Source organism: Bos grunniens, chromosome 22 (assembly GCF_055505025.1).
Source record: "Bos grunniens cultivar Pamir isolate PY7600 chromosome 22, Bosgru_T2T1.0, whole genome shotgun sequence".
NCBI classification, from domain to species: domain Eukaryota; kingdom Metazoa; phylum Chordata; class Mammalia; order Artiodactyla; family Bovidae; genus Bos; species Bos grunniens.
In genome coordinates, this window is record NC_141186.1 from 20988679 (window position 1) to 21001654 (window position 12976).

The window sequence follows — 12976 nt, forward strand, 5'->3', positions numbered from 1 at the left end:
CTGATCCAGATGTGTGGGGCTTCGAAGCTGAGAGGCAGAATCAGCAAATTTTTCTGTAGTGAGCCAGCTAGTGTTTTCAGCTGTGGGAGCTGTAAATACCGTCTCCATCAGGACTCCTCAGCCTTGCGGGTCCAGAGCAGAAGCAGCAATTAAGAGCGCATCAATGAATGCATGAGGCTGTGGCCCCATCAAAGTTTATTTATACAAACAGGCAGCTGCTGGATTCGGCTCCTGGGACCCCTGAAGGCTCCTGCCTTGCCTGTCAGGGGGTTGACGAGAGCTGCTAAGCAGGGAGATCTCAGTTCTTCTGCATGTGGGTCAGTGCATGCAGTTTTCTCCATTTGGGTAATTTGGGTTTCCTCTCAGCATGGGTGCTGAGACCCAGGGACATGAATCCTGAGAGGAAGAGAGTGAGAAGGAGGGGTAGGAGGGAGAAGGATAGACCGGGAGAGAGAAAGAGGCAATACATGGAGGCCATGTGTCAACATCATGAGGCATGATTTCCAGCCCACGCTATTAGTTGAAGCAGTCTCCAAGTCCAACCTAGTTTCAAGGAGAAGGGAAGGAACAGATCCTCCTCTTGATGGGACGTGATGTGTTTTGAGAAGGGTATGTGAGACTGGAAATGTCTGGCCATTTTCAGAAAATATGCTCTTCCACTGCCTCATTTACTTCCCTCGTAGATCCGTCCATAAAGAATCTTCCTGTGATGCAGGAGACCCAGGATCTATTCCTGAGTTAGGAAGATTCCCTGGAAAAGGAAATGGCAACCCACTCCAGTATTCTTGTCTGGAGAATACTATGGACAGAGGAGTCTGGCCAGCCACAGTTCATAAGGTCAGAAGAGTTGGACATGACTTAGTACCTAATTGCTAGGAGAAATATCAATAACCTCAGATATGCAGATGACACCACCCTTAAAGCAGAAAGCTAAGAGGAACTAAAGAGCCTCTTGATGAAGGTGAAAGAGGACAGGGGAAAGTTGACTTAAAACTCAACATTCAAAAAACTAAGATCATGGAATCCAGTCCCATCATTTCATGGCAAATAGATGGGGAAACAATGGAAACAGTGACAGACTTTATTTTCTTGGGCTCCAAATCACTGCGGATGGTGACCGCAGCCATGAAATTAAAACAGGCTTTCTCCTTGGAAGAAAAGCTATGAGAAACCTAGACAGCATATTGAAAAGCAGAGAAATTACTTTGCCAACAAAGATTCATATAGTATAAGCTATGGATTCTCTAGCAGTCATGTTTGGATGTGAGAGCTGGACCATAAAGAAGGCTGAGCACCAAAGAACAGAAGCTTCTGAACTGTGGTGTTGGAGAAGACTCTTGAGAGTCCCTTGGATGGCAAGGAGATCAAATCAATCAATCCTAAAGGAAATCAGTCCTAAATATTCATTGGAATGACTGATACTGAAGCTGAAACTCCAGTACTTTGGCCACCTGATGCAAGAACTGACTCATTAGAAAAGACCCTGATTCTGGGAAAGATTGAAGGCAGAAGGAGACAGGAATGACAGAGGATGAGATGGTTGGATGGCCTTACCAACTCAACAGATACAAGTTTGAGCAAACTCTGGGAGACGGTGAAGGACAGGAAGGCCTGGCATGCTGCAGCCCATAGGGTCGCAGAAAGTTGGACACGACTGAGTGACTGAACAACAGCAACTGTCTCATTCAACACGCCAGTCAATTTTCACAAGATACCTGCCAAATCCTGTCCTGGACAACTGGTAAATGAAAGTCAGTATGTATTGATACCATTGTTGAGACCACAACAGGGTAAAAAGTGAGTTGGCCAAAAGTTTCATTCAAATAACACAGAAAGACCCAAATGAACTTTTGGGCCAACCCAATACCTTTGCAGAGAAAGAGGTCCATAAAGATTATACAAAATGATATGCCTGAAATATGATCCAAAAACAAAACACGAGGGGACTACCTAAAAACTACTCCCAGTATATCCTTACAGTTTCCTCTGAGTCTAGGACAGGAGACAACAAACTACAGCTCATACGCCAAATCTGCTGTGTTGTCTTTATTTTTAACAAAGATTCATTGGTATACAGCAGCTTCCCAGGTGGTGCTAGTGGTAAAGAACCCACCTGCCAATGCAGGAGATGTAAGAGACATGGGTTCGATCCCTGGGCCAGGAAAGATCCTATGGAGAAGGGCACAGAAGCCCACCCTAGTATTCTTGCCTTGAGAATCCCATGGACAGAGGAACCTGGTGGGCTACGGTACATGGGGTCGCAAAGAGTCAGACACGATGGAAGTGACTTAGCAGCAGCATCTGTACACAGACATCCTCCTTCACTGATATATGATCTACAGCAGCTATCTGGCCCATTACAGAAAAAAGGTTTGCCAACCACTAACATAGAGAAGAAGTTTGCCAGAAGATAGAGGGGAAGGAAGGTGGGAAAAGCAAGTACAAAGGAATGTCTTGCAAAAGTCTGGACTCCACTCACATGGCATTTCCTGGGCTTGCTAACTACATCAGCCAAGAACTGTGCACTTTCTATTTCTTCAGCACAACATCCAAGCATTTTATTCATACCAGGTATAATGAATATTTATCTTTTGGGGGGATACATTACATTGCTGTGAGCAGAAGGATTCAGAGATTCATAGAAACTAAGAAAGAAATGTTTAATAATATCTGCCAGAGATAGAGGAATACAGGAAAAAAGCCACTGCTAGATACTTGCCATCTCTAGTTGATCTCAGGCAAGAAACAAATTATACTTCCTCCTAGTCATTCCCCTTGTTTCTTGATATCCCCCTTCCCTGGCCAATAGCCTGAGTTCTGGAATCAGAATACACATTTAAATTCTAGTTCTACTATGTACCACAGTATTACCTTGGGGAGTTTACTAAATATCTCAATAGATGAATGAATAAAGATATGGCACACACGCACACACATATACACACAATGGGACACTACTTAACCATAAAAAAGAATGAAATAATGCCATCTGTACTGACATGGATGGGCCTAGAGATTATTGGACAAAGTAAACCAGAAACAGAAAGACAATACCATATGATATTGCTTATATGTGGAATCTTCCAAAAAAGGATACAACAGAACTTATTTAGCAGACAGAAAGAGACCCAGAGATATGGAAGGGAAATTTATGGTTACAAGAAGGGAAAGAGAGGAGGAAGAACAATTTGGAATTTGAGATTAACAGATATACATTGCTATATACAAAATAGGGCTTCCCTCAATAGCTCAGCTGGTAAAGAATCCTCCTGCAGTGCAGGAGACCCCGGTTCAATTCCTGGGTTTGATTCCTGGTTGGTCCACTGGAGAAGGGATAGGCTACCCACTCCAGTATTCTTGGGCTTCCCTGGTGGCTCATCTGGTAAAGAAACTACTTGCAATGCGGGAGACCTGGGTTCGATCCCTGGGTTGGGAAGATCCCCTGGAGAAGGGAAAGGCCAACCACTCCAGTATTCTGTGTGTATGTATATGTGTATACACATACATACACATCCAACCCAGGGATGGAACCCAGGTCTCCTGCATTGCAGGCCAATTCTGTACCATCTGAGCCACATAGCAGCATATTCTTTGGGTATGAAGTATTCTAGTTTTAGTGCCTGGCTTTACACACACGAAGTTTTTTCCCCTCTGTACTCCATCACTTTCTCCCTATCAACACAAAGTTGAAGTAGAGGAATCTTTTTTCTTTCCATCAGGAAATTCCTCTGGCAATCTGGTTATTAACTCTATGAATTTCTCCCTCACTCCTTTACTAAAACAGAACACTTTCTCTCTACTGTTTCATCAGCTTACAGCCTGTGCTGTCCACTCAGGTTATGAATGGTGGTAATAATATCTCTGCTCTCTGAAAACACAAAGTGTTCCATTACAACTAAGGCACATGCCTTTTCTCAGACCCCACCTCCTACCATCATCCACCTTGACACTTCACTCCACGCCCCCCACCTTCCCTGGGTTCCTCCATCTTCCACTTGACACTCTGCTCCATCCTCTCCATGGGGTTTACCTCCCTGACTTCCAAACTCACCCTTCAGGTCTCAGGGGCAATGGCTCTTCTTCAAAGCTGCCTTCCTTGACCTTCTTTGCCAAACTCAGTGTAAGATCCCCTCTTGACTTCCCTCATAGAACTTGTGCCTGTTCTTTATTTTACTGAACAAAATGTAATTTCGTTTTGTACTTCTGTGTTTTATTAATGTGTGTCTCTCTCGCTTGACCAGCAGTTGACAGACTTCAGCCTGCAGCTAAATTTGGCATAAACCTGGCTCTTGTATAGCACAGAAGCTAATATTGTCAAATCTGAGCTGTTCTGTAAGTACCCACACAATGTCCTTGATTTTCCTCCTGAACTACAAAATCTAACATATTCACTCTCTGGTCCTTCACAGAAAAAAGTTGATTGACCCTGCACTAGACCCCACATCCTTTTAAATTGCTATCTCAGGCACCTGGAACAGTGCCTATCACAGAATAAAAATAGATATAATAGATAAATGAGTAAATAACAAATATTGGATAATTGAAAAGCTCTCATTTTGAGCATATTCTATGTGCAGAGCATAGTTTGTTGACTGAATGTTGATTATATGAAGAACAGTTTTAAACCGCAGCATTGCTAACTGGTACCATCTCTAAAAGAACACACCATGCTGATTCATTACAAAATATAAATCTGTGATTTGGGGGGAGTGGCAGGAATTAGTTCTATGTCTCTGGGAATTTGGTTTTTAAATCTTTGCTTCTGACTGCAATGCCTTGTCCCTACCTCCATCTAAGTTCTACTTATTCTTCAAGACCAACTTCAGCCCCCATTCCTCCCAAAGCCTCCTAATCAGGACTATGAATAACATCATAGTCCGTTCAGATCTTTTAAGACCATGGTCTTCAAAGTAGAATCTCAGGATAATCATAATCATTATGTGGGACATTGTCAGAAGTATAGAAGCTAGGGTCTCCATCCCAACATGACCAAATTAGAAATTATGGGGTTGGGGGAGGTGGGAGCAGTAGGTGGGACAGCAATCTACAATATAACAAGCTCTGCAAGTGACTATACTTTCAGGCATTGGCTTTCAATCTTGAAAGTGAAAAGTCACTCAGTTGTGTCCAACTCTTTGCTACCCTGTGGACTATACAGTCCATGGAATTCTCTAGGCCAGAATACTAGAGTGGGTAGCCTTTCCCTTCTCCAGAGGATCTTCCCAACCCAGGAATCCAATCCTGGTCTGCTTCATATAATCACCTTGAACACTTTGAAAAAGTATCTATGCCCAAGCCCCATCCCATAAAAGAATCAGATTTAATAGGATTAGGCCAACTATTATTATTATTTCAGTTATTGTTATATAAATAAATAGACAGATCCTACCCATCCACCCACAAGTCATTCTGATGAAGAAACAGATTTGAGAATTGTTCTTACATGTTCACAGTACAGGTCACTGACCAACCCTTTACTGGAATAACCAATAGTTCAACAGCCTTCCAAGAGAATAATATTTTGTTCAGTTCAGTCGCTCAGTCGTGTCCGACTCTTTGCAACCCCATGAATCGCAGCACGCCAGGCCTCTCTGTCCATCACCAACTCCCGGAGTTCACCCAGACTCACGTCCATCGAGTCGGTGATGCCATCCAGCCATCTCAGCTTCTGTCGTCCCCTTCTCCTCCTGCCCCCAATCCCTCCCAGCATCAGAGTCTTTTCCAATGAGTCAAGTCTTCGCATGAGGTGGCCAAAGTACTGGAGTTTCAGCTTTAGTATCATTCCTTCCAAAGAACACCCAGGGTGCCCACTTTCACCATTACTATTCAACATAGTTTTAGAAGTTTTGGCCACAGCAATCAGAGCAGAAAAAGAAATAAAAGGAATACAAATTGGAAAAGAAGAAATAAAACTCTCACTATTTGCAGATGACATGATCCTCTACATAGAAAACCCTAAAGACTCCACCAGAAAATTACTAGAACTAATCAATGACTATAGTAAAGTTGCAGGATATAAAATCAACACACAGAAATCCCTTGCATTCCTATACACTAATAATGAGAAAACAGAAGGAGAAATTAACGAAACAATTCCATTCACCATCACAACGGAAAGAATAAAATACTTAGGAATATATCTACCTAAAGAAACTAAAGACCTATATATAGAAAACTATAAAACACTGGTGAAAGAAATCAAAGAGGACACTAATAGATGGAGAAATATACCATGTTCATGGATTGGAAGAATCAATATAGTGAAATGAGTATACTACCCAAAGCAATTTATAGATTCAACACAATCCCTATCAAGCTACCAACAGTATTCTTCACAGAACTAGAACAAATAATTTCACAATTTGTATGGAAATACAAAAAACCTCGAATAGCCAAAGCAATCTTGAGAAAGAAGAATGGAACTGGAGGAATCAACCTACCTGACTTCAGGCTCTACTACAAAGCCACAGTCATCAAGACAGTATGGTACTGGCACAAAGACAGAAATATAGATCAATGGAACAAAATAGAAAGCCCAGAGATAAATCCACGCATATATGGACACCTTATCTTTGACAAAGGAGGCAAGAATATACAATGGATTAAAGACAATCTCTTTAACAAGTGGTGCTGGGAAATCTGGTCAACCACTTGTAAAAGAATGAAACTAGAACACTTTCTAACACCATACACAAAAATAAACTCAAAATGGATTAAAGATCTAAACATAAGACCAGAAACTATAAAACTCCTAGAGGAGAACATAGGCAAAACACTCTCTGACATACATCACAGCAGGATCCTCTATGACCCACCTCCCAGAATATTGGAAATAAAAACAAAAATAAACAAATGGGACCTAATTAACCTTAAAAGCTTCTGCACATCAAAGGAAACTATTAGCAAGGTGAAAAGACAGCCTTCAGAATGGGAGAAAATAATAGCAAATGAAGCAACTGACAAACAACTAATCTCAAAAATATACAAGCAACTCCTACAGCTCAACTCCAGAAAAATAAATGACCCAATCAAAAAATGGGCCAAAGAACTAAATAGACATTTCTCCAAAGAAGACATACAGATGGCTCACAAACACATGAAAAGATGCTCAACATCACTCATTATCAGAGAAATGCAAATCAAAACCACTATGAGGTACCATTTCACACCAGTCAGAATGGCTGCCATCCAAAAGTCTACAAATAATAAATGCTGGAGAGGGTGTGGAGAAAAGGGAACCCTCTTACACTGTTGGTGGGAATGCAAACTAGTACAGCCACTATGGAGAACAGTGTGGAGATTCCTTAAAAAACTGGAAATAGAACTGCCTTATGATCCAGCAATCCCACTGCTGGGCATACACACTGAGGAAGCCAGAAGGGAAAGAGACACGTGTACCCCAATGTTCATCGCAGCACTGTTTATAATAGCCAGGACATGGAAGCAACCTAGATGTCCATCAGCAGATGAATGGATAAGAAAGCAGTGGTACATATACACAATGGAGTATTACTCAGCCATTAAAAAGAATACATTTGAATCAGTTCTAATGAGGTGGATGAAACTGGAGCCTATTATACAGAGTGAATTAAGCCAGAAAGAAAAACACCAATACAGTATACTAACGCATATATATGGAATTTAGAAAGATGGTAGCAATAACCCTGTGTATGAGACAGTAAAAGAGACACTGATGTATAGAACAGTCTTATGGGCTCTGTGGGAGAGGGAGAGGGTGGGAAGATTTGGGAGAATGGCATTGAAACATGTAAAATATCATGTATGAAACGAGATGCCAGTCCAGGTTTGATGCACGATACTGGATGCTTGGGGCTGGTGCACTGGGACGACCCAGAGGGATGGTATGGGGAGGGAGGAGGGAGGAGGGTTCAGGATGGGGAAAACATGTATAACTGTGGTGGATTCATTTTGATATTTGGCAAAACTAATACAATTATGTAAAGTTTAAAAATAAAATTAAAAAAAAAAAAAAAAAACAAAGAACACCCAGGGCTGATCTCCTTCAGAATGGACTGGGTGGATCTCCTTGCAGACATACTATTAAATGAAATAAACAAAGAAACAGAAATACTGCCCAGAATATCAACTTATAAAAGACAAAAGAAAAAGTGTTTAAGATATAAACAATAGCAACAAAAACCAAAATAGACCAACTAAAATAACCCTTCAATTTTGCATCATCATCTATACTTTTCAAACTAGAATTCACCTGACTTAAATTTATCTAAAACATTGTGCATTCACAACTCACCAGGGAGCAGGAAAGGAATATTATTCAGTTTAGGTAAATGGTCGCTTCAATAAGTTAAGGGAAAGCAATGTCATATCCCTAATATATATCTGCCATTTTTATGAAACCATTTTGTCCCACTTGGTGTCCCAGCTACTTGTTCCAAATCCTAAAGTATTAGTTTTATAAGCATCCTCTTTGCGGAGATGGAAATTTTTGCTTTTGAGCATATAGTATTACTTCAGAAATCTCTTGGGAGACTAAGTAATATACCTGTCAGATAAATCATTATTTTAATAACTCATTATGATGGACACACTATAAAGAAAACAAATCTGACAGAAGTTCTTTGACCTTGACAAATGTCCTGTTATTCCTACATGAGATTAAATCAAATGGTATTTTTAAGTTCATCTAATATTTAAGTGGAGGGGTAAGAAGGGAGAACAGAGGGAGTATTACCTTTCAAAGAAGTAGTAAGTGGCAAAAATTAATGAGCTTTGGCTCATAGAGTTCTCTCTATGAGAACTAGAATAGAGTTCTCTCTGCCAAATGATAGGCCCTCATCATCATTTGAAGATCAACCTTCAGACTAATATTCCTGTGTAAAAATGGATTAATACAACTCATAGAAAAATTGGGACCCAGCTAGAATGCCCTCTCAAGGTACAGAATATGACAATTCTCTGAGTTCAGCTCCTCCATAGCACTTTGCTGCTACTGCTGCTATCGTGTCCGACTCTGTGAGACCCCAGAGACGGCAGCCCACCAGGCTCCCCTGTCCCTGGGATTCTCCAGGCAAGAACACTGGAGTGGGTTGCCATTTCCTTCTCCAATGCATGAAAGTGAAAAGTGAAAGTGAACTCGCTCAGTCGTGTCCAACTCTTCGCGACCTCATGGACTGCAGCCCACCAGGCTCCTCCGTCCATGGGATTTTCCAGGCAAGAGTACTGGAGTGGAGTGCCATTGCCTTGTCCCCATAGCACTTTACCATCTGGCAATAAACTGTCATTGACAGGGTCAATTGCCTTTGTTCATGATGTTTCTTCCTTTAAAAAACACCATTTCTTGCTCCCAGCCCCGATCTCTTCTGATTGGTCGCTCTTACCCAAGAACCTTTTCTCAACCACTCGAGACAGTGTTTCTCAGACTACCTACAGTGATTGACCAGATTTTTTGATTCTTTATTTTTTTAATTTTCAGTTCACCACAGACCAATACTTTTATAATGCCCAATTAAAATTAACTACTAGAAAATTTTATTTTAAAAGGCATATAAATACATGTTCATTTTTTAAAAATTATATCAACAAACATAAAATTACTCTGTTCAATTGCTGCAAGTTTCCTCATGTTTATTCTCAATATCTGTGCTTATCTCTGTGCAGACTAGCCAAACTCAGTTTGTAGACCAGGACTGATTCATCAAATGCATCTTGAGTGGATCTGTTCTGGATAACACAGATATTTTCTTCTTCTCTACAACCTACAACAAACATTTGGCAACTTCCTACACAGTTGTTGGATCTCCTGAATATCATAACATAGATACCTTTATCGGAGAAGGCAATGGCACCCCACTCCAGTACTCTTGCCTGGAAAATCCCATGGACGGGGGAGCCTGGTGGGCTGCAGTCCATGGGATCGCAAAGAGTCGGACACGACTGAGCGACTTCACTTTCACTTTTCACTTTCATGCTTTGGAGAAGGAAATGGCAACCCACTCCAGTGTTCTTGGCTGGAGAATCCCAGGGACGGGGGAACCTGGTGGGCTGCTGTCTATGGGGTCGCACAGAGCCGGACAAGACTGAAGCGACTTAGCAGCAACAACAGCAGTAGATACCTTTACAGTATAAAATAGATAACTAATGTGAATCTACTGCAGAACATAGAGAACTCTACTTAATATTAGCTCTGTGGTGACCTGAATGGGAAAGAAGTCCAAAAGGGATGGGATGTATGTATCTGTATGGCTGATTCCTTTTGCTTTACAGTAGAAACTAATACAACATTGTAAAGCAATGATACTCCAGTGAAAATTAATTTTTAAAAACTCTAACTATATAGGGAAACTTCTTGAACACAAAGCCCATGTCACTGAAGTTTTAGTCAAAGAATGCCTAATCTGGGGTCAACTTTAACAATCCAAAGGTGGCTCACTGGTAAAGAATCTGCTTGCCAATGTCAGAAACATGGTTTGATCCCTGATGCAGGAAGACCCCACATGCTGTGGAGCAACTAATCCCATGTGCCACAGCTATCGAGCCTTTGCTCTGCAACAAGAGAAGCCACCACACTGAGCCACCTGCGTACCACAACTAAAGAGTAGCCCCCGCTCTCCTCAGCTAGACAAAAGCCCACGCAGCAGAGAAGACCCAGCACAGGAAAAATTATAAGATAAGTAAAATTATGAAAACAAAACATGTTTCTCCACAGTGAATTTACCAGACTCATAAGCATGTAGATCCCAGGGTAGGTCAAGGGGAATGATTTATCCTCCAATTCAATAAATATTTTCTCTAATGCTATCCAAAGCAAGTCCTGAAACCCAAGTGCCAATGCTAATACCTAGTATATATAGTACAGTATGGTACTATATATACATATAGTATAACACAAATATCCTTACCCAAATGCCACCTTTCTGAACAGTCACCATTCACAAAGTAGTAGCTACTAGGAGCATGCAAAGATGATGAAACATATTTTCCTTTTTGAAGGAGGTAACAAAATGTGTATTAATCGAGGTTCCTAAGAGAAACTGAACAAATAGGATAAGCGTGTGTGTGTGTGTGTGTATGAATATGTGTATATATATGTCTATGTCTGTGTGTGTGTCTATAAAGAGAGACAGAGAGGGAAAAAGAAAGAGATTGAGATTTATTTTAAGGAATTGGCTCATGTGATTGGCGGGCTGGCAAGTCCAAAATCTACAGGGTGGACTGATAGGCTGGAGCCTCAGGGAAGAACAATGATACAGCTCAAATCTGAAACCTGTTCTCTAGAATTTCCTTTTGCACAAGGGAAGGTCAGATTTTTGTTCTATTCAGGTTCTCAACTGATTGGACAAAGCGGACACAAATCACAGAGGGCAATATGCCTTACTTCAGATCTACTTATTAAAATGATCCTCTCATCCAAAAACACCCTCACAAAAACTTTCAGAATATTTGGCCAAATATCTGAGGACTGCGGCCCAATCCAGTTGACACATGAGGTTGACCATCACAATATCCTAATTAGAGCCATAATTCATGTACACAGAAGATAGTAAAGGAGAGGAGAAAGAGTTAAGGGCCAATGAATGGAATGAGCTCTTTATGACTTCCTCCCACTGCTCTTAGGATATAGAACTAATTCTTAACATGACCTTTAAAGTTCTGCATCATCTGGGGCCCAGTTCCCTGTCATGTCATGTCTAACATCACTCTATCCTTTCCTTTCAGAGCTCCAGCTATTGCCAATGTTCAAGGCCTCAATCATTCCATGTCCTCTCAAGTCATGGGGCTTAAACCCTGCATCCCCACCACCCTACATCCTTTTACTTCTCACCTCCTACTCACCCTACACTCTCAACTCAAACTGTATTTCCTCAAAGAATCTTCCTTGACTCTGAGCCCAAGGCTGCAGTCTATGTGAGGATAGTTCATTATACCTTCTCACTAACTATGATCTTCTTTGTTGTACTACACCAACTTACAATTATAGATTTATTATTGCAATTAGTCAATGACTTCCAGCCTCCCTCCACTAGATTGCAAGCTCCATGGGAACTAGGATTCTCCTATCACTGTAGCCTCAGTGCTCAGCTCACCGTTTTGTTCTTAGAAAACCAGGCACCCAATAAGTATGTGTTGAGTGTGTTAATGAATAAACTCCAGAAACAAAATACAAGATGCTTCACAGATTTTCATAGCTATTCAGAATGAAAGAAAAGGGAAGGAGAAAGTGAGAAGTGTTAGAAAAACATGGAATGAGTTTCCTCAAAAAATTAAAAATAGGACTACCATATAATCCAGCAATTCTATTTCTGGGTAAACATCCAAAGGAGATGAAAATAGGATATCAGAAACATATCTGAACTCCCATGTCTATTGCAACATAATTCACAAGAGCCGAGATATGGAAACAACCCAAGTGCTCATCAAAGAATGAATAAAGTATGATGTAGACAGATACAGTTCAGCCATGAGAAAGAAGGAAAGCCTGCCATTTATGACAACATGGATGGATCTTGATGGCATTAAGCAAAGTGATATGTCTAACAGCAAAATACAGATACCATACCGTAACCTCACTTCTAAGGGAATCTAAATAACCAAACTCACAGAAATGGAGACTAGGGTGGTGGCTACCAGGGACTGAGGAGTGGGAAAATTGAGATGTTAGTCAAAGGTGCAAACGTGCAACCAGAAAATAAGTAAGATTCTGGGAATCTAATGCACAACACTGTAATTAGAGTCAACAATACTGTATAGACCATAATACTTCAAAGCTGCCAAGAGATTCGGCCCTAGATGGTCTCTCCACAGAAAAGAAATGATAATTATCTGACATGATAGAGGTAACTAGTGCTATGGTGGTAATCATATTGCAACATATAATCAAATCAACTCAACAAGTTGTACAGCTTTGTTATATGTCAGCTGTGTCTCAATAAAAAAATAACAAATAAATATCTAAACTGTATCAGTAGGGGTACTTTCTCATTGATCAGTAATGTTC

The 12976-nt window shown here is 40.8% G+C and overlaps 1 protein-coding gene across 12 annotated transcripts in view; it reads right to left on the bottom strand.

Moving 5' to 3' along the window:
• LOC147348197 (uncharacterized) overlaps positions 1 to 12976 on the bottom strand; it is a 544560-nt gene that overhangs the window by 69909 nt on the left and 461675 nt on the right. The window lies entirely within an intron of this gene.